Raw genomic sequence first — 21,387 nt, 5'->3', positions numbered from 1 at the left:
GTATAATCACCTCCGAAATCTTTCCGGTATCGCGCTCTTCCAGACAGGGTTGCCCTCTTAGTCCCGGACTATTTGCTTTATCACTAGAGCCTTTAGCACAATATATAAGACAATCCCAATCCATAGAACCAATCGAAATCAAGGGCACACAACATCATATTAGTTTATATGCGGACGACGTAATATTGTTCATGCAAAACCCGAACACTTCAATGCCTCAGCTTCTCAAGTTGATTGATGACTTTGGTAATCTATCGGGATTTAGGATAAATTGGCCAAAGTCGGCCTTCCTTCCACTTAATGCCCCTGCAAAGAATATACTCCTTCCAGAAAAAATACCAATGGTTAAACACTTCAGATGTTTAGGAGTTGAAGTATTCCCTACTATAAGCTAAACGGTGAAGTACAATTACATAAAATTCCAAGATAAGATCAAATACGACTTTGACAGGTGGTCCAAACTTAAAGATTCAGTACAGGCACGGGTATCAATAGTTAAGATGGATGTTTTACCTAGAATCAACTTCATTAGCTCAATGTTACCGTTACCCCCTCCTGATGGTTACTGGAAAAAATTACACTCCACCGCATACACATTTATTTGGAATAACAAACCTCCACCGCACAGAGAAACAAAGCCGACGGAGGTATGGCATTTCCAGACTTTTACCACTATTTTAAAGCGTACTCTTTAAGACCACTGACAACCTGGTTTGATTCCCAAGCATCTGTATCCTGGAGAAACTTAGAAGAAGATATAGTAGCACCACATAGACTGCAGGACATAGTATACACCATATTATCAATTAAGCAATGCGAATTGAAATTTGGCCCCCTTATTACTCATGTGATCCGGATATGGCGTGAAACACAAAAAAAATATTCTAACCAACATAAATGGCATAGTCATACTCCCCTATTCAATAACAATGCACTCCTGATTGGAAAACGACCTATAAGATACCCTAAATGGGAAAAGCAGGGCATACACACATTAGGAGATGTTTTCAACAAACAGGGTTTTTGTAGCTATCAAGACATACATAAAAAAATGTATCTCACCAGTTCCACATATAATTTTTACGCACAGTTATTGGTTTGTTTGAAGGCTCATGGAGTCCCATTAAGGATACCAATTGAGCACCACAGATATCACAAATTCTTCTATGAAAGAGAGACATCGAGAGGCTTCGTATCTGGTTTTTATCATCACTTACTAACGTCCTCGTATGGAATCCTCCCCCTAGACTTAGTCTGGAGGAGGGATATACCAGACTTGGAAATAAATTTTGATTGGCAAGAAGTCTGGGCAAACATTCGAATTGCGTCACGTAACCCGGACCATCAACAAATTAATGTTAATTATATTCATAGGACATACCTGACTCCTATAAGATTGAACAGAATGGGACTTAAACAAGACTCCAGATGTTCCTTATGTACAAATGGGGATGAGGGTACATTTATGCACATGTATTGGGATTGCCCACCAGTTAAGATATTCTGGAAAGAAGTGTCCCAGCAATTATCAAATTTCTTAATTCTGAACATACCTGTACACCCCTCTGTATTGCTGTTGAATGATGTTTTTCAGTTTGCAGCCCCTATACAGCTAAAGAGACTAGTTTTATCTGGTCTCACAGCGGCTAAAAAGCTGATAGTATCACGATGGTTTCAACCGGAAAAAATTTGCCGGAAGGTATGGGTTCTTACCTATCTCGATGTGATTTATCTAGAAATATCTACAGCAAGAATTTTAGGTGTCAGTGAAATCAAAATTGCAATCTGGTTAGAAGTGGTGGAGAGAATAAAAGCTAGCATATGAATTGTAGTGCCTGGTTAGGAACGAATGATAATGGATGGATTATCCAAGTGGGGGTCCGGGGGGGTGAGCGAGCGAGAGCATATGTATGTAGGGTATTAGATAGCAAGTGTAACTGAGGGGTACAATTCCCTGACTGTATTGATAAGTATGGTATCATTAAACCACTACCGCTTTATGTACTTTAATTACTGGCCATACAGTACATGATATATGAATATGATGAACACTTCCCACAATGAATCGGTTCTACACAAAGTTGTCTTTAAGTATTTATTGCAGCAAAAGGTACATAATACTTCTCTATTATACTTTGAATGCACTTGTAAGGCAAAGGAATGTGCGTAGGCAAATCAACAATGAATGTCCATTCTCTGGTTACGCAGGAGGTAATTATACAACCTGAATCTTAGGGAATTATATCTATGGTACACTAGTAATATATAGCGGGAGATACTGGAAGGGTCCCCCCGGTTGTAAGCCAGCAGGGGTTGAGGATCTGTCGGTAGTAGAGAGTCTGGTCAACGATGACTAAGGAGACTCCAAGTACAGGAGATGGTGCAATAGCCTCTTGATCCACAGACGAATACAGCTGTTCTCCGTAGACTGTAGCTCCACAGTGAAGAAAGCTAGCCGGCCTCAGGCTCTCTGAGGCGCGGACTCGACTTGGCTCCTCAGGGTAAATCCAACACGTGTAGGCGTCGGCGATTCTCCGCTCCATAAATCACAGGACCAAAACAAATATAATCCAGCCGCAAAGGGCTATGCAGTCGTCGGGTAGATTAATCCAGTGTACATGTCCACACGGTTCTCGTCTAGGTCTCCTCGGGTGAAAGCGCCATGAAAGCAGCCCAGCCTGGATAAGCACTCTAGCTGATACGAGGAAGCGTTGGTGATGCTGGTCACTGTAGAACTTTAGCCGCACGATACACTATACACAAAATAGACTATTACTGACTTAATAGAAATATGTCGCACTCGACGGTATAGCGCCAAACTCTGACAATTCAGTTATTCATTCGCACGCAGTCTCAATGCTCTATTTGGGGCCAAACAGGCCACGGAGTATCGTGGGTGAGGCTTCAACTTATTGGGTAACTCTTGACTTCTGACTAAGTGCTTCTGTATTCACCTGCGCCATATTTATATGCACGGCGAACAAACTAGTGCCAACCTCATTTCTGTCGCGTATCCCTGGGCAAGGCCGGGCATGCACAGACATGTCTTGACGGTGACTTTGAACCTGACTCCGGAGGCATGGCTCTGGCGCCTGTGGACCGCTGTCCAATAGGAGAATGAAATATTATGGTCTGGGCTAAAGGGATATTCCGTGTATATGTACAAGGAATATACAAGGGATATCAAATGATATACAAATACTATGCAATATATATCAATCAATAAATATATATATTCGGTTTAATCTGATCCTTTGTAACAGCAAGTATTAGGTATATATCTCGTATACTACATTTATTTAAATGGTGATTTCATTGGATGTTTACTGTTAATGCTTGTGTGTTTAATTTGATGTTATGTTTAAAAAAAAAAATACACAAAATAAATACACAAAATAAAAAATAAAAAAAGTAATGTTTGTCAAAATGAGCCACACCATGTCTCCACAGCTATAATACAGAACACACACACACAGCTTCGCAAACATAGTGAAACGACCGCGGAAACGACTATAAAGCTAGGGGTAAAGATAAGCGATACGCGTGGCACCCAAAGTGTTAAGATGTCATGCTAAGGGGGAGCTCTAGTAGCTCACCGCATATCTCTGCGCTATTTCTGCGTCGGGGAAAACCGTGCTGCGTCACGGATCTGGGGGACTCGAGTTCGATTCCCGGACCCGCCGTCATTTCTATCTATATCCCGTTTCACCCTATATCTGTCGTCATGCTTGACCAGAAAAGCGATAAACGCTAAAAAATAAAGTTAAAAATAAAAAAATAAATAAAAATGTCATGCTAAGATGTGTACTGTACATACTGTACATACTACTATAGGGCAGCGCATACAGTATCTACTGTACTATCTCCTAATGAAACAATTAATTAGAATAATATAAGCCTACTGTTCATTCATTACACACATAGGCTATACAGTGTGTGTGTGTGGTGTGTGTGTGTTTCACAATTGGCAATAAACCCATTACAGTCTATTCACGTCATCAGACATACACATATCTGGGTCACAAGTTTAATGTGGCAGGTGAGTGGAAAGAACAGGTAGATGAAATCATCTCTGAATACACCAGCAGACTTGATTTAATTCATGCATCACCACTTCCACTCATCATGAAACTTGAGGCAATCAGAGTAATGGCATTGGCCAAAGTACAACACCTGTTCTCCAATGTACATATTCCACGAAAATCACTACATGATTTGACTAATAAAACGTACACCTAGTGAGACAATGGACTGGCCTCAACACACATACAACATGCAACATTATATTTCACAGTAAACGTGAGGGTGGTCTGGGTGTTCCCAATTTTGAATGGGCATATATTGCTACACGGCTCTCCCATCTGTTGAATATGCTGAACAGTGATGACCAGTATGTGAGAACGCTCACCCGTTCTTCTCTTTTCTTGGACCTAAAAAGACGTAAGGTCCCCCTGGCGCGTGGTTCGGACCCTAACTTCCTAGGCTTCAAGAGAAAGCCAAATGGAAAGCTGGACAGTCGCTCTCCTGCCTTCGGTGTGTGGTCAGACTGGCCAGACCTTAATGACATGTGTTGCTGGGCTGATGTTACCCTGGAGTGGGTGGGGTCTAACTCTGAGGCAGTGGCTGTCTCAGAGAATATTATATCTGACCCCAGTATCTCAGTCAGAGCATCTATGTTTGTGTGTGGAATGGATCACCAACTTCCACTGACTAATGCCAGAGGTCGCCTCCTGTGGGCACAACAACAAAGACAGCGGGAACAATGGACTGAGTTGAGACTGCAGGGGAAGATTGCGTGTCTCCCTGCTGCGGACCATTCTGTCTCTCACTCTGTGTTAAAAAATGTTGCCATAGATGAGTGCATTGTTATCTTTACTCTGAAAGCGAGATTACAGGTCTTACCATCTAAACTGAATCTCTCCATCTGGTTTCCAGGCAGTCATGCTCCTCACTGTATTCATCATGACAATAACCAAATAGCTGAAACCATGTCCCACATCTTAAATGGTTGCCATGTATACAGGGGCCTCTACATAAGTAGGCATGACAGAATAGTAGATTTGATAGCAAAAGATATCTCTCTTATTTTTAGGTCCTCCATCACACTGTATAAGCATTCTACTGTGAAGCCAAGCATGTTCAACCTGTGCAATAATGATTCCATGTTCTCTAGTATTACAGCTAACACCCCTGATGTATTTGTGGTAAATGAACACCTTAGGGAGGTGTCCATTCTTGAGGTTGGCTGTACTTTTGATTACAGCTTAGAAGAAGCCTTCCTAACCAAATGCTGAAATAGCAACAGCTACAGCAGACCATCTCACAGCTAGGCTACAGATGTAAACTCCTAGTTTTTATCTTTGGCAGCCTAGGGCATGTGCACAAGTTGGTTGTGAACTTGTGAGGGGCCTACCAATAGCCGGTCTCCCCAAAAGGAAAGCCAATCAGTTAGCCAGGTACTGCTCAGTATCAGCAATTATAGGAAGCCGCTCAATTTGGAGGAGGCGTTGTTACCTTTACCCATGATTCTGCCGCCCATGCACCTTGTACCTGACTGTTCTTCATAATTTTCTGATTGCACTCGCATTGTTTATGTCCTTTGTATGAGGCTTCCTTGTACTTCTGTTTATGTGGACATAAATAAACATTTCAAATGTATGTGTGTGTGTGTGTGTGTGTGTGTGTGTGTGTGTGTGTGTGTGTGTGTGTGTGTGTGTGTGTGTGTGTGTGTGTGTGTGTGTGTGTGTGTGTGTGTGTGTGTGTGTGTGTGTGTGTGTGAACGCTGAACAGGTGGCCACTGGCCAGGAGCGCGCAACAAGACGGTATAAATATGGAATAGCTTTAGTTCTTATTTATTTATTTATTTTATTTATTATTAGTCATTTGCAGTGTTGGTGTAGTGTTTTTATTTATTTTCAGACATCACGATGCCTCTTCAGGCATGACTGTAAATGTAAAACTTTATTTTTTATCATACAAAGTCATATTTAGTATTATTATGATTATTTTATTCCAAGGATGTCTGTAGAGTTGACATGAACGCAATCACCATGATTCCGCCCAAATAAAGCCCTTAAGAACACGGCGCAAGGGGCGCTCTAGTAGCACACCATGTAACGCGCTGCATCGCGAAACGGCCGACCCGGCATCCTTTGCCGAATGTCTTCCCCTGCTCTGTCTCCCATTTCCTCCTCTCCCTCTATCTCTACCGGACTGCCCGGTAGTACAAACCAATAAAAATCTACAAAAACATATTTAAAAAAAATTAGCGCCACTAGGTGGCGCAGTGGGCAAGGCGCTCGCCACCAACGCAGGATATGCTGGGTTCGAGCCCAGCTCTCGCGTTGCTACCAGCTTGGCTGGTCGTTCATACTAATACAATTGGCAGTATTAGGGGGTGGGAAGCTGGTGGGTGGGGATCGGACGTTGTGGACAGCAACTCCTACAGGTCGGTTGGTGCGCCTGCGCAGTAGAATCAGGAAGCGACGAGGGCGGCGTGTCCCTCCCACGCAGACCCCCGCCGCTGAGAGATCGCGCTGTGCAGGTGAAAAGATGCGACGGCTGCCTCCTCGAGTACCGGAGGGGACACGTGATGCAAGGCTTCGTCCACATTGCAGCCGGCTTGTGGGAGGCATGGCCTAACAACGTTCGAGACAGGGGAGGGTAGAATTGGACAATGTGAAATTGGGGACGGGAGAAAAATTTAACCTCAGTGAACACATGGTAATGCAGCTTGGAGACCTCAGTGAACACATGGTAATGCAGCTTGGAGACCTCAGTGAACACATGGTAATGCAGCTTGGAGACCTCAGTGAACACATGGTAATGCAGCTTGGAGACCTCAGTGAACACATGGTAATGCAGCTTGGAGACCTCAGTGAACACATGGTAATGCAGCTTGGAGACCTCAGTGAACACATGGTAATGCAGCTTGGAGACCTCAGTGAACACATGGTAATGCAGCTTGGAGACCTCAGTGAACACATGGTAATGCAGCTTGGAGACCTCAGTGAACACATCGTAATTAGCCATCACTTGATGGGAATGACCTCCTTATAGCTGCTGCTGCTGCCGGAAGAGAAGCCTATTAGGTTACCAACATTCATGTGCTAGCATTGGCTCTTTTATATCAAGTGCTATCCTGTTTCTTTTTATATAGATATATATTTCAAGTACACTAGAGTATGTGTTGCGCATGCATGCACACACACGCGTGCGCGCGCACACACACACACACACTCACTCACTCACTCCTACACAGTCGGATCTTCTTTGGGGAAGAAAGTATCAATATTTATGCACTGGCTGAGTCCATAAATCTCAGTGACTGGTCCAAAAATCAATGCACGCCTGCTACATATTTTAATCTCCCTATGAAGGTCACATTACTCCTGCAGAGGCTGGGAGGGTGAGGATAAGGCGTACACTCGGCTAAATCAGACAGACACTTCTGTGTCCACACACTGCCCCGACCCTGCCCCTAGTTCCACTAATGTTATTGGAGTGAGAAAGGAAAAAAACCAAACATCTCATCATGCATAAAGCGGTATGTGGATTATTGGTGGACTGATTGAGTCCAGCCGATTAATCGGGCCATTATCTGGACTTTTTAAATCCCTTGTGTCAATTCCACAAGCGGATGGAATCATACAACTGGCCACACAATACATCCAATTCCCATATACTGACAAACAACAGATCCCAGTCAACAGAGCATTCCATGCCATTGCTGGTCTGCCCAACACCATTGGCGCATTTGATTGCACGCACATGCAAATCAACAATGTGTTTCCATATCTCAACCAGTGGCGGCTGCAATTTTTTTTGGTAAAGCACAAATTATTATATTATATGTTAAATTATATTTTTAAAACATCCCCCAATGTGTGTGGCAGTGGTGGCTGCGAGTTAAAAATATTGGGGAGGACGGGAGAGATCTTTTTTTTTAAAAGAAGTATAGACACACAGTGTGGTTATGAAGACAGCAGACAGACACTACAGTTAAAGACAACAGGCTCTAGTAATAAATACCTTGGAGTAACTCTTGACACACACGCCTCACTTACAAACATCACATCAATAGCTATAGGTGAGAGGAGGAGGAGGAGGAGGGGAAAGGAGGAGGAGAGGGAGAGGAGGAGAGGGGAGGAGGAGGAGGAGGAGAGAGGAGAGGGAGAGGAGGAGGAGGAGAGGAGGGGAGAGGAGGAGGAGGGGAGGAGAGAGAGGAAGAGGAGGAGGAGGGAGAGGAAGAAGAGGAGGAGAGGAGATGTTGGGTCTAGAACTGGTTGGAAAGGAAATTATAGAAGAACCCATAGCAAAGTTGTACAATAGAGCTTGTAAAATTCACGGTAAATTTCCACCCTGGACTACTGCACTCTCAGTCACACACACACGCACACACAGAGGCCAGGCCACAGCGGACCAAAATAAATCGCTTGTTACCCACAGAAAGGCAGAAAGCATACCAACGCACGCAGTAAAATACAGCCAATTAATTCATAATCAACACAGACCCGCCCCACACAGCTACTAAATATTTAAAAAAATAATTTCACTCACCATTGACGACGTTACTTCTTAGGAGGAAATATAGTGTCCCTGTATATATATATATATCATCAAACGATGCACAATAAGTTCATGAACAATAATAAAACACTCCACCCTGGGCCTGGTAGCTGCGGTGGTAGCCCTTTAGCTACGTTAGCTCCAACAAGTTAGCTTCTTCAACTGAGATAAAATGATTTTGTAAACAAAGCCTCCTCCTCCTCCCCTCCGTCTTCGCAAACATAGGCTACGGAAAAAAATCACGCCGCTGTGTGTCTCTGATTGGATCTTAAATTTGTGTGGCACGGCGTGAACGCCAATCAATCGCGTGCGCATAGTGTCACTAACCTGCCTACCCTACCCTATTTTGATTGTATAATTATATTCCTAAGATCAACCCGTGCAGTTATTTTGCACTGAGTGATTGACAGCTCGCCATTACTGCAGTTATGGGATCAGGCCTGATCAGAGAGCTCAGAGCTGTCACTTGGCCATTTTTGAAGAAAAAAGAAAATTCACTGGCATTTTTTATACAGAGGAAAACATTTCTAATAAAAAAAAGAAATAATAATCATAATAAATATATATATTTATTATGATTATTATTTCTTTTTTTTATTAGAAATGTTTTCCTCTGTATAAAAAATGCCAGTGAATTTTCTTTTTTCTTCAAAAATGGCCAAGTGACAGCTTACATATACCTTACATATACCTATATGTAAATTAATAATAATTATGAGTGAAGTACTGCCTCACGTGTTGTCATGGAATAACCTCCACTGATCTCAACAGAAAGCAATACCACTCCATCAACGTTCAAATCATCTGCGATGCCCAGAACCACCTGCTCAACATTGTCTCCCGCTTCCCAGGAGGTGCCCATGACGCCTACATCTTACAAAACAGCTCTGTGGGTGTGTGCACCGCAAGCAAGGAGACGCTAGAGACGCATGGCTAATTAGCAAGTATCTGTGCGTAATTAATCGTTCGAGCAACCGTAGGCTTCTATTCTTCTAATGACTTGTTTTATTAGGAGATTGCGGATATGCGCCGGCCCCCTGGTTGATGACCCCACTCACTCACCAGGACAAGACAAGTTACCAGGGGTCATGTTTCAATTCCTCTACCGAGATCAAATGCAATGAAAATAACTGTTATGTATAGGGCCAGCTCACAGTGGAATAGGTTGCCATGTGAAATTACTCAAGCAACAAGCAAAGAAAGCTTTAAAAAGCAAGTAAAGAGGTTACTTTTGGGTACAGGCACAATGCTTGATATATAACATTTTATTATTTTACTAGTCATTTTGTAATATGTTGGTATAATGCTAATGTAATGAGGTGGGTTGGGTTGGATGGGTGTGGGGGGGGGGGGGGATTATGTTTGATTATGTTATGTATATTGTTTCGTATGTTTGTTATTGTTGGTTTTATTTTTTATTATGTAGTTTGTTTGTATTTATTGTTTCGTGTGGACCCCAGGAAGAGTAGCTGTTGCCATTTGTAACAGCTAATGGGGATCCAAATAAACGTAAACTTAAACCAACCCTCAGACGGAGCAGGAGGTGGCCTATAAAGAGAGCCATTTGTGCACTCGTCCCACCATTGAGCGCAGCATCGGACTGCCGAAATACTGGATGTGTTTGGACACAGCAGCTGACACACCGGCGACTGCTGCCCATGATGGCCTTGGATGTGCTGGTCCACCTCAGACAACCCTGAGCCTTCTGTTCCTCCTCCAGTGGCCAGCTTCTCTCTCCTCTGTTTTGCAATAATGTTTTTTGGTCTGATTTCACATCAGCCCATTTCTTTTTCACTTCACCCGCTGTGCGCCCCTCTCCTGACACCACATTAACCTCACCTGTTATCTTGTCCCATCCCTTGTACCCCATATTGACACTACTAAATAAGATGTGATGCTTATGTTCTACTCGTTGCAACAGTACCTCTGCACTGTTGAAGTTAGAACAGCATTTACTGGCCGGTACACCACTGGTGTTTGCTTACCGCTCTGACACGATTTCTGTATGATAGCATACAATAATGTTATATTATTATTATATATACACACTCCTTTTTACATTTCTGTATATACTATACATCTATATCTGTACATATCCCTTACCTACTGTTAATAGTTTTGCTGCAGGCCAGTATGACTTACTATCATAGTGTCTTTATACTGTACGTGTATCACTGTACATATTAATATTACAACTCTGTACATACATCTGATTAGCACTATTACTCAGTAGTACTACTTTATTTATTTTATACCCAGTTTAATCACCTGTACATTGTATATTATTATTGCACTTTACTGTTACATTTGCTGGTTGGATGTCAAACGTATTTACATTGTACTGTACTTGTGCTGTATAATGACAATAAATTAGAATCTAATCCAATCAAATTTTTATCAGTTGCAAATTGGTTTTGCGTTGCCTGTGGATTCCATGTACACAGGGTCCTATGGTTGCATGCACCAAGGAGCAGGGGGGGACGTTTATGTATGCACATTCAGGTGTACAAGAATGTGCATTACATTTAAGAATCAGTGGCATTCCTCATTCAGGGGAGTGCAGCTGAGAAAACGTTGGCTGTTCCACATGTACGGTACAGCGGCACGGTGGTATAGTGGTTAACACTGTCGCCTCACAGCAAGAAGGTCCAGGGTTCGATTCCCGCTTGGGGACCAGGTTTCCATGATGCCAGGTACTCAGGTGGGGTATCTCTCAGGCCGTTTTTTTTTTTTTTAACTTCATTTTTTTTAGCGTTTATCGCTTTTCTGGTCAAGCATTACCGACAGATGCAGGGTGAAACGGGAGGGAGAACAGGGGAAGACATTCGGCAAATGACGGCGGGTCCGGGAATCGAACTCGGGGTCAACCAGATCCGTGACGCAGCACGGTATTCCCCGACGCTTTCGCGTCGAGGTACATGGTGAGCTACTGGAGCTCCCTCTCCCAGGCCTTTCTGTGTGGAGTTTGCATGTTCTCCCCGTGCTCGCAAGGGTTTGAAATTTATTTGAAGGATAAACCCCTTGAGATATGCTATCTCGTTTTCGAGGGGGTCCTTAGACCTTATCCCCCCCGATAAGATAAACCCAATGGAAAAACATGCACAACAGATCGCTAACGATGTGGCATCCTTGACGAAGACAGACAGGAGCACTTGGATTGGTCCCCGGGGCGCGGCTCACGTTGATGCCCTATCTGCTCCCGGCTGCCCATGGGGGGAAGGACAACGGGATGGGGAAAGTGCTGAGAGACATTTCATCGGCGACTCAGTGCATGTGTGTGTGTGTGTTCCTGTGGGTCGCCCATCTCGCGTGTGTGTGTTAAACTGCATGACAAAATAAAGACTTCTAGTCTAACAATTATTATATTATGTAAGTGAATCTATTTTAAATTATTAGGGTTGATCTTACAAAGTAAGAGCACCATGAAATGATGTAGATGAAAAATAGCAATACCTTGTCTTATAGAGACTTATATAGACTACCACATAATTTCATTGAGCTGTAATTAACACAAGGATTCAATGTCCCTGATGACATCACTGGTGGCCATATTCAAATGTATTTACTCAATAAATGTCAAACTAAATGAATGTGTGCAAAACACTTTGGAGTTTGTGGATGTGTGTACGATTATGTACAAAATAAATCAGCACTGTTTTTAAGTGCCCCTTTAACTTGTTGAAATGTACTGAATAATACACATTTAAAATAATACATAGATATTAAGAGACATGTTTCATGTCTCATTTGTTATTCATTGTAATTATTATAATTATTAGTTTATCAAATGCAAAGAAAGAAAAAGATCAGTCATGGGCCGCCCTGCACTCTATCAGCATTGGTAGTTGAAAAACCCATATCAGTCGACCACTAATACGAATGCCTTCACATGGCAGACACTAAGCGTGCCTGAAAAAGCTGACTGTTCAGGGTTTAGCACGATGTAACACGTGTGCATTATGAATGAGACAGAGGAGAAGGAGGTCAGTGAATACTATCAGTTACCACTAGGTCAGTCTGACTGTACGTTCAAATACAACGCAAAACCAAATTTAGCGGCAGTGCGAATGCATACAAAGTCAATTGAAAGACGAGAATGCATACAAAATCAATTGAAAGACGTGAATGCATACAAAGTCAATTGAAAGACGAGAATGCATACAAAGTCAATTGAAAGACGTGAATGCATACAAACTCAATTGAAAGACGTGAATGCATACAAACTCAATTGAAAGACGAGAATGCATACAAAGTCAATTGAAAGACGTGAATGCATACAAACTCAATTGAAAGACGTGAATGCATACTCAATTGAAAGACGTGAATGCATACAAAGTCAATTGAAAAACCGTGAACGTCGGTGAACAGATGCAGCTTCACTGTTCCCTCGAGTTGAATACCCAGATAAAATATAAAAGTCCTCCATTCACTGGTATGTGGTCCAGTTATGCTGCTCTGATTACGTCCTCTTGAAGGTGACAGGCTTCAAATGCATACATTTTTGCCACGTTTTCTATGCAAAATATTTGTCTTCAAAGTAACTAGTAACTGATGGCTTCAGATAAATGTAGTGGAGTAAAAAGTACAATATTCCCTTTGAAATGTAGTGGAGTAAAAGTATAAAGTTCCCTAAAATGAAAATACTCATGTAAAGTACAATGGTAAGTACAGTAGTTGAATAAAAATACTTAGTTACTTCCAACCACTGATTTCAGAGACACACAGGCAACACAGCAGCCCTCGCTGGAGAATAAACGTAGGTACAACTCTTCGCTCCTCCCTGGAGCTTCTCTCTCTCTCTCTCTCTCTCTCTCTCTCTCTCTCTCTCTCTCTCTCTCTCTCTCTCTCTCTCTCTCTCTCTCACAACACTCACACACAAGCTCATATCTACAGTGTAGGAGGTGCCAAAGCAAAGCAAAAAGAGGCTTATAAAAGTTAGATGAACATTTTACCATCTTGTTGAAATCAGTTACATTATTAAAAGGGCACATTCATCCTGAGAGGTGGGAAAGAGAACCTATAACAGATTGAAATGTTAATAAGCTCAATGCAATGGCTGGAGATTTGAGAAACTTGGCGGAGGTTTAACGTTGCAATCCTAAGGATGGGCACAGAGTTGATTTAGCTCTATCTCTACCAGGCACACGCTGAACAGGGTCAAATAGATAAATCCATTAACCGGCTTAATTTTGCCTGCCATTTAATCTGTGATATGTATAATGATGAAGCCTTACAGTCCTCATGACAAGAGTCTAGACTCAGTAGGCTGGTGTCAGCAGGGCTGGAAATACCTGACCCTGGAGGAGACTGAGAAGGACTCTGTTCCTCTCTATCCCTCTGTCTCCCCCTCTCTCCCCCTCTCCCCCCCCCCTTTCTCTCTCTCTCTCTCTCTCTCTCTCTCTCTCTCTCTCTCTCTCTCTCTCTCTCTCTCTCTCTCTCTCTCTCTCTCTCTCTCTCTCTCTCTCTCTCTCTCTCTCTCTATCGCTCTCTCTCTCTCTCTCTCTCTATCGCTCTCTCTCTATCGCTCTCTCTCTATCGCTCTCTCTATCTTTGATGAAGCTGTGATAAGTGTTATCGCAGCATCCTAAGTGTAATCTGGTAAAGGCTCTCCCACGGGCTATATACTGTACAGTGCTGTGTATGTGTGTGTGTGTGTGTGTGTGTGTGTGTGTGTGTGTGTGTGTGTGTGTGTGTGTGTGTGTGTGTGTGTGTGTGTGTGTGTGTGTGTGTGTGTGTGTGTGTGTGTGTGTGCATGTATCCTGGTGCCATGCTGACATTGCATCACTTGTTTGACACACATAATATCATCTGCTCCATAAACCTTACCAAGTATAGGACTCAGAATCTGTATCAGCTTATATTTAAAAGTATAGGACTCAGAATCTGTATCAGCAATTATTTAGTATAATAGATTATCATTGTTTTAGGTTTAGGTATTTTATATTACAATCTGTGTGTTTGTGTCAGTTCATTAAACCCACTTTCTTCCCTTGCTCCAGTGTGATCATTGCAAAGTACTGTAGCACAGTGAGAAACATGGATCTCATTGGAAAGCGACATATGACATCATTGATCTGGTTATTTAAGAATTTAAGATATAATAATGAGATAATTAAATCAGTAACTGCAATTATTTCATTGTGACATAATGTCATGATCACAGCAGCCCTAGTTCATACTTGTATATACCCATATTCTCAATAGGAAAATTACACAGGATTCAAATAATTTGAAATATCTGGATTTGTTCTGGATTCCGTGTTATTAGACAATCAGCCCATACTAGTCCAGCCCACTGGAGATCCAGAACTCTGAGAGGGCTGCAGAGTGAACGGTGTGCGGCTAAGAACAGTGTGGTCCTGGGTCGGCTGGCAGCATCAGAGCATTAATAAGGGGGGGTAATTGAATTATGGGATCAGTGGAGGCCCGTAATGTGGGTGCCACGCGGCTCTAATTTCATTACAAGTGATGTAAACACGGCCATTCGGAGGTTGGCCCCCCAGCGCGGTAACCTCCCACATCAATACTCGCACACAAAACACCCTGTGTACACACACACACACAAAACACACTGTACACACACACACATACACACACATGCGCAATCACGCACACAACCTTCAAACCGCAAAACCGCACTCAGTCCTGGTCTCAGCACAGTAACATCCTGTTCCTGTATGAAAGGCTGTCTGCCTGAGCTTATTCGTGAAACATCTGTGTGCTGCGCACTAACACTGTTAATAAAAATAGATCAGAGGGAAATGCAGAACGGTGTGGCAACAGCAGAAAACACAGCGGCGGAGCGGCCGCAGCGTCAGCCCTTTCACCGCGTCCTCCTCCTGCGCTGCTTATTATGGAAAAGAATTCATGGTGTCATGATGAACTCTGAGCAGCCACGGCGCTCTGCCCCCACTCCGCTCAGATGCTCCTACACCCAGAGACAAGAGGGGGGATAACGGTTCAGAGAGCCTCACCTGCAGCTCGGTCTGCTGGGGAACACAGGGGCCAATCGGAAAACACGGGACGGCAGCCAGAGGGGACGTGGAAACAGGAATGGACTGTAGCGAGGCAGACCCGAGGTTAACACCAAAAGACGAGCCCTCGTTCACACACAAGGACACGTACACCAGTGTCTTCCGCGTGTAGATTTATATGCAGCGGCCCACCTCGATATCAGACGGAGCCGACACAAATATATTTCCCAAGATGATACAATAACATATGAACAGTGCTCTGTGTGTGTGGTATTTACACAGCTCTTTCTAATGTTCATTCATGTGTACATTATCTCAAACTCCACACTATTCTCGATCCTCCAATCACAACTGTTGCTTTCCTCTGACGAGCGTTATGATTGGAGGATCGAGAAAAGAGAGCTTGTGACAGGTCCATTACCACCACCAATAAAAACCTGTGGGTAACACTGCTTCACCTTACACTACTCAAGGGACACACAAGGGGAAATAAATTATTGCGAAATCTCGGAGAGACGAGGCACAAAGGACCCCCTTATCCAGATGTCTCTGCGTGTGGTGGAAATGTGATGGCCAGACGGCTGTGTAAGTGAGGAGTGATACCTTTGCCAGCATGTGCCTGTGGTTAGTTGATTGTATCTCCATCGGAAGATAACAGAGCTGGAGGCTAATGGAGCTTGGCTGCGGAGGTACTGTCAGCTTTTCATTACCACTTCGCTCAGCCTTACATGGGAGCATCCAGTATCAGTAATTACTGATGCCATGCCAATCTTTCACAATCCATAATCGGCTGTTTTTCCACTCTAGGGGACAAACACCACCACCTACCAATTCACATGCACCCACCTCTCCCCCTTCGCCCGCTCCTCCTGTCCCATTTCTCTGTTGACTGAGCAATGCAAAACACAGGCTTAATGACATGATAGGACGCACGTTGACTCCAAAAAAGCGCTTGTTTCCTAGCAACCACCAGGTACAGGGGCAGAGCTTTTGTGTGACCAGGCGCTCATGCAAGGATGTTACCATTGCCAGGAGATACAGTGCATTCGGACTAGATGAAGGCCACACCTGCCAGCTAATTGCACAGGCGCCCCCTCCATCAACCAGCCAGTTAACCCTTTCACTGCCACACGACAAAGGGTTAACCCTTTCACTGCCATACTACAGACGGTTAACCATCTGTAGTGTGGTAGTGAAAGGTTAACCTTCTGTAGCGTGGTAGTGAAAGGTTAACCGTCTGTAGTGTGGTAGTGAAAGGTTAACCGTCTGTAGTGTGATAGTGAAAGGGTTAACCTTCTGTAGCGTGGTAGTGAAAGGTTAACCGTCTGTAGTGTGGTAGTGAAAGGTTAACCGTCTGTAGTGTGGTAGTGAAAGGTTAACCGTCTGTAGTGTGGTAGTGAAAGGTTAACCGTCTGTAGTGTGGTAGTGAAAGGTTAACCGTCTGTAGTGTGGTAGTGAAAGGTTAACCTTCTGTAGTGTGGTAGTGAAAGGTTAACCTTCTGTAGTGTGGTAGTGAAAGTGAAAGGTTAACCGTCTGTAGTGTGGTAGTGAAAGGTTAACCTTCTGTAGTGTGGTAGTGAAAGTGAAAGGTTAACCGTCTGTAGTGTGGTAGTGAAAGGTTAACCATCTGTAGTGTGGTAGTGAAAGGTTAACCGTCTGTAGTGTGGTAGTGAAAGGTTAACCTTCTGTAGTGTGGTAGTGAAAGGGTTAAAGGATGACACAGGATGCAGGTGTTCCACCGACTCATTTCCACAGTTTGGGTGATTTATATCACATTCAACTCCTTAAACTAATTTCACGTTGTTCAATGTTGGTCTCTTTGAAAAAACTGTTGCACTGACATGATGGGGGATTTGGGGAATAAAAAGGGGAGGCCAGTCCTCAACGGTTGTTGACGAGCTAATTATCAGGTGCCAGCTGACAGTTTAAAAATACAATTCACACCATCCTGACTGTGCTAACAAACACAGTCAGCAGCTCCAACCTCACACCCTTGTAGAGTGTAACTGAAGGACTTTCGATTTTTTTTGGACATTAGCTTATATGAAATACTTGCCAGTAGTGTAGTCAAAGCAAAGCCATTAGCTTAGGTGAGCTTAGATGGTTGGAGTTCTGGCCAGGTTCTGAGCGAGCCGGGAAGCTTTAGACAGGCAGCAAACAGTATAAACGGGCTCATGAAACCAAAACACCTGAACACTGATCTCTCCACACACACACACACACACACACACACACACACACACACACACACACACACACACACACACACACACACACACACACACACACACACACACACACACACACACACACACACACACACACACACACACACACACACACACACACACACACACACACACACACACACACACACACACACACACACACACACACTACAGGTAACTTCAAACACAAAAGAAAAGGTCACTTTAAAGAAAAAAAACATAACTGTATGTTTTTGTATAGTATAGTTAGTATAGCTAGTATAGTTATAGTGTAACTGTATATTGTATAGTAGTGTATATAGGACTCATTACCTTTTAATTTGTAAGCTTAGCATTGTATTGTATTTTATCTTAGTACTTTTTATCATGTCTATTTTATTATCTATTTTATTCTATTATTATTTGTATTTTTTGCACAATCAAGGCGGTCATGGCCACCTTCATTTCACTATATGTCTCGTGTATGTATATGACAAATAAATCTCTTGAATCTTGAACATGCAGGCAAAAGGATTCCCTATTTCCTCCAGAATTGTGAAACAGCTGATCCATTACCTGGCAGCGTAGTAATACACTGGCTTTTTTCAAGGAAAGAAATAGTGCCAAAAATAGTGATAGCAGAATCCAAAGTGCTGGAGGACAATGGTTTTGTATTAGAAATGGGTAACCCTTTTGCCTGCATGTTGTGCCTGCAAGCTTTTTGGTTTCAAGACCCCATTTTGCTTTCCGGTTCGCCCGGAAACCGTCAAGAACTCCGACCACGGGACTCTGAAAGTAAGCTAATAGCTTTGCATCCACTACACAACTGGCAAGTATTTCATACAACGTAATGTCCAAAAATCCTAACTAGAAGAATGTGACGCATTTTATTTATTTACTTTCATCCAATTTAGCCAACTCAAACTGGGATTCATTGGTGAAGCTTAAACTGATAAAAAAAAATGGGGCACAGATAACTTTCCCTGTAGTGTTGTTCACCTACTGTAGTGTTGTAACTAGTTATTCACCACCTCACCACTGCTACCAACGTGTTGTTAACTATTTATTCACCACCTCACCACTGCTACCAACGTGTTGTTAACTAGTTATTCACCACCTCACCACTGCTACCAACGTGTTGTTAACTAGTTATTCACCTCACCACTGCTACCAACGTGTTGTTAACTAGTTATTCACCTCACCACTGCTACCAACGTGTTGTTAACTAGTTATTCACCACCTCACCACTGCTACCAACGTGTTGTTAACTAGTTATTCACCTCACCACTGCTACCAACGTGTTGTTAACTAGTTATTCACCACCTCACCACTGCTACCAACGTGTTGTTAACTAGTTATTCACCTCACCACTGCTACCAACGTGTTGTTAACAACGTATTCACCTCTAAGAAGTGGGGGAGCACCACCTGATTATAACCACTAAGCCACAACTGCAAGCAAACCAGATATATAAAGACTTAATCCACAGTCCAGCCAGACGGTGTTCTCAAGCATATCCTCCTGTGAAAACAACATCCTGGTGAGACAGGAGAAACCCCCCCATCACATCAACTCAAACACACAGCCTCACGGTGCATACTCTCCACGCAAGCACCACACCGAGGGCTAATCGATGCAGCTCATTCATATTGAGGTACCGACATCAGGGGAAGCCGGGGGAATTACAAGCAGACTCCGCTGTGATGCCTGAGCCTAGAGAGCAAAGCCTGAGGAGGAGGGGAGGAGGAGGAGGAGGAGGAGGAGGGGAGGAGGTAAGCTTGTCTCGAGAAAACCTGCTGTTTACCGTCCATGGAATATCTGCGGCACGACTACGGTCTCCCCTCACGATGCAAGAGTGACTACCGCTGGCTTAGACGAGGAAAACGGGTACCAAAACCAACCAAATCTATGGATGGGTTCATCTTGACAACACAACAGCAAAACACTGCAACAGGAAATCAACTGTAGACCAAGCTGTCTCTTAGCAATGCAATTTCACTGAATACGTCTATAAAGTTGGCCTCCTAAAGACAAGAAACAGATAGGAATGATGAAATCTATGGGGCTAGGTTTAGAGAGCGTTTGTCTTCTGACTGTATCCCGACGTGCTCCATCAGAGACCATTCAATATTGTGAAGACTGACTTCACACTCTGAGTGTCTTCCAGCGCTCTATAATGACCCATGCTCTTGCTCACTATCAGCGTCAACAAGACTTTTAACTCCTTCTCACACAAACAACTCACCAGTAACTTCTGATGTAGCCTGTCGTGGCTGAGAGTCCCAGGCTCGAGTCTCAGAACCCTGTTGTTGTCCTCTAGAAGGTGGGAGCTCTCCACAACACGCTGTACGCCGGGGAAGTTGAGAGACAAGACTTCATTTCTCAGCTGTGGGGGAGAGAAGTGAAGAAAACAAAAGCTGTGGTCACTGTATTTAGTTGAATCCATAACAACACAGAGGGAACGATGACGTGTGTAAACAGCCTGTTTGTTAGATCAGTGACTGTAATGTGATCGCTGATATTGGAACAGTAATGCCTTCATTTGTTAAAAGAAAAACATGTGATTACAGTTACTGGTGCCCAGTCTTTATTAGGGGTGGGAATCAGGATACGATACAATATTATCACGATACTATAGTCATGCTATTGTCATATTGCGATATTAAGATATATTGCGATTTAATACCTTTTTTTAATACCTTTGTCAACATCTGCAATAAAAATATATATAATATTTATTTATCTAATACGATTGCAGTCTGTTCACCTCTAACTCCAATAATTTCTATTCCAGCAACATTTTTATTGTAACAAAAATCTTTTTTCTTTTATAATTTTTTTAAAATATTGATACTTGGCATCAGTGTATCAATATAATATCAGTACGCCAAATATTGCGATATAGCGTTGTATTGATATTTTCGCCTTTAGTGTTTATGACGTATGGTAGCGTTATGGAGTGGTTTTAAACTAGTAGGCTCAGGGAACTCTAAATGACCCCTCACTGCTGCTGCTGACTGAGCTGCGGTTACACCTTTCGTTTCATTTTCGTTTCATTGTCATATGCGTTTCGCCGCGACGTCGCAGCCTCGAGTCACACTTTCGTTTTTGTCACCTGAGCACACTGATGTAGTACACTGCCAAAGCAGTAGGTGGCAGTAGGTGGCAAACATGAAGGCAATTTCAACCAATCAGAACTTGAATGTGCCTGCAAAGCAAATGTCAACAAGGCGGCCACCATCTTTTGCCATCTTTACCCAATGCAGCAATTCTTTTTCAGCAAAGCCTAATAAAAGTGCAATAAACAAAACGGATACATTCACTGTGTGTTCTGCCTCTCATTTGTTGATGAAACAAAACTAACATCAACACAAGTGACCACCAAGAGCGGATAGTTTAGTCTAAAAAAAGATCGGTAGCATTGTTAGCTGCATGCTAACGTCAATGGAGTATGCCATTATAACAGTATAGCATTGTGGCTAGAACCTAACGTTAGCTCACGCTACTTAGCCAGCACCAAACTGATGATATCGGGAGCTATGCTATCAGTAGTTAGATAACATTAGAGACAACGCTGTGTGTATTAAACAAAGGTGAATAGATGACTGGGCCATTTTGTTTAATGCTTAAAGGGGAAC

At 43.0% G+C, this 21,387-nt stretch overlaps 1 protein-coding gene across 1 annotated transcript in view; it reads right to left on the bottom strand.

Moving 5' to 3' along the window:
* The window catches only part of rimbp2b (RIMS binding protein 2b), a gene marked incomplete at its 3' end in the record, with an annotated part of 270,407 nt that extends 250,341 nt beyond the window's left edge, over positions 1-20,066 (bottom strand). The window contains 1 exon segment of the mRNA XM_084307792.1: positions 19,995-20,066.
* Positions 20,067-21,387: the final 1,321 nt, after the last annotated feature.

The sequence above is a fragment of the Notolepis coatsorum genome (genome assembly GCF_963971535.1).
Source record: "Notolepis coatsorum genome assembly, chromosome: 1".
NCBI classification, from domain to species: Eukaryota; Metazoa; Chordata; class Actinopteri; order Aulopiformes; family Paralepididae; genus Notolepis; species Notolepis coatsorum.
This window is presented reverse-complemented; position numbering and strand designations above follow the sequence as displayed.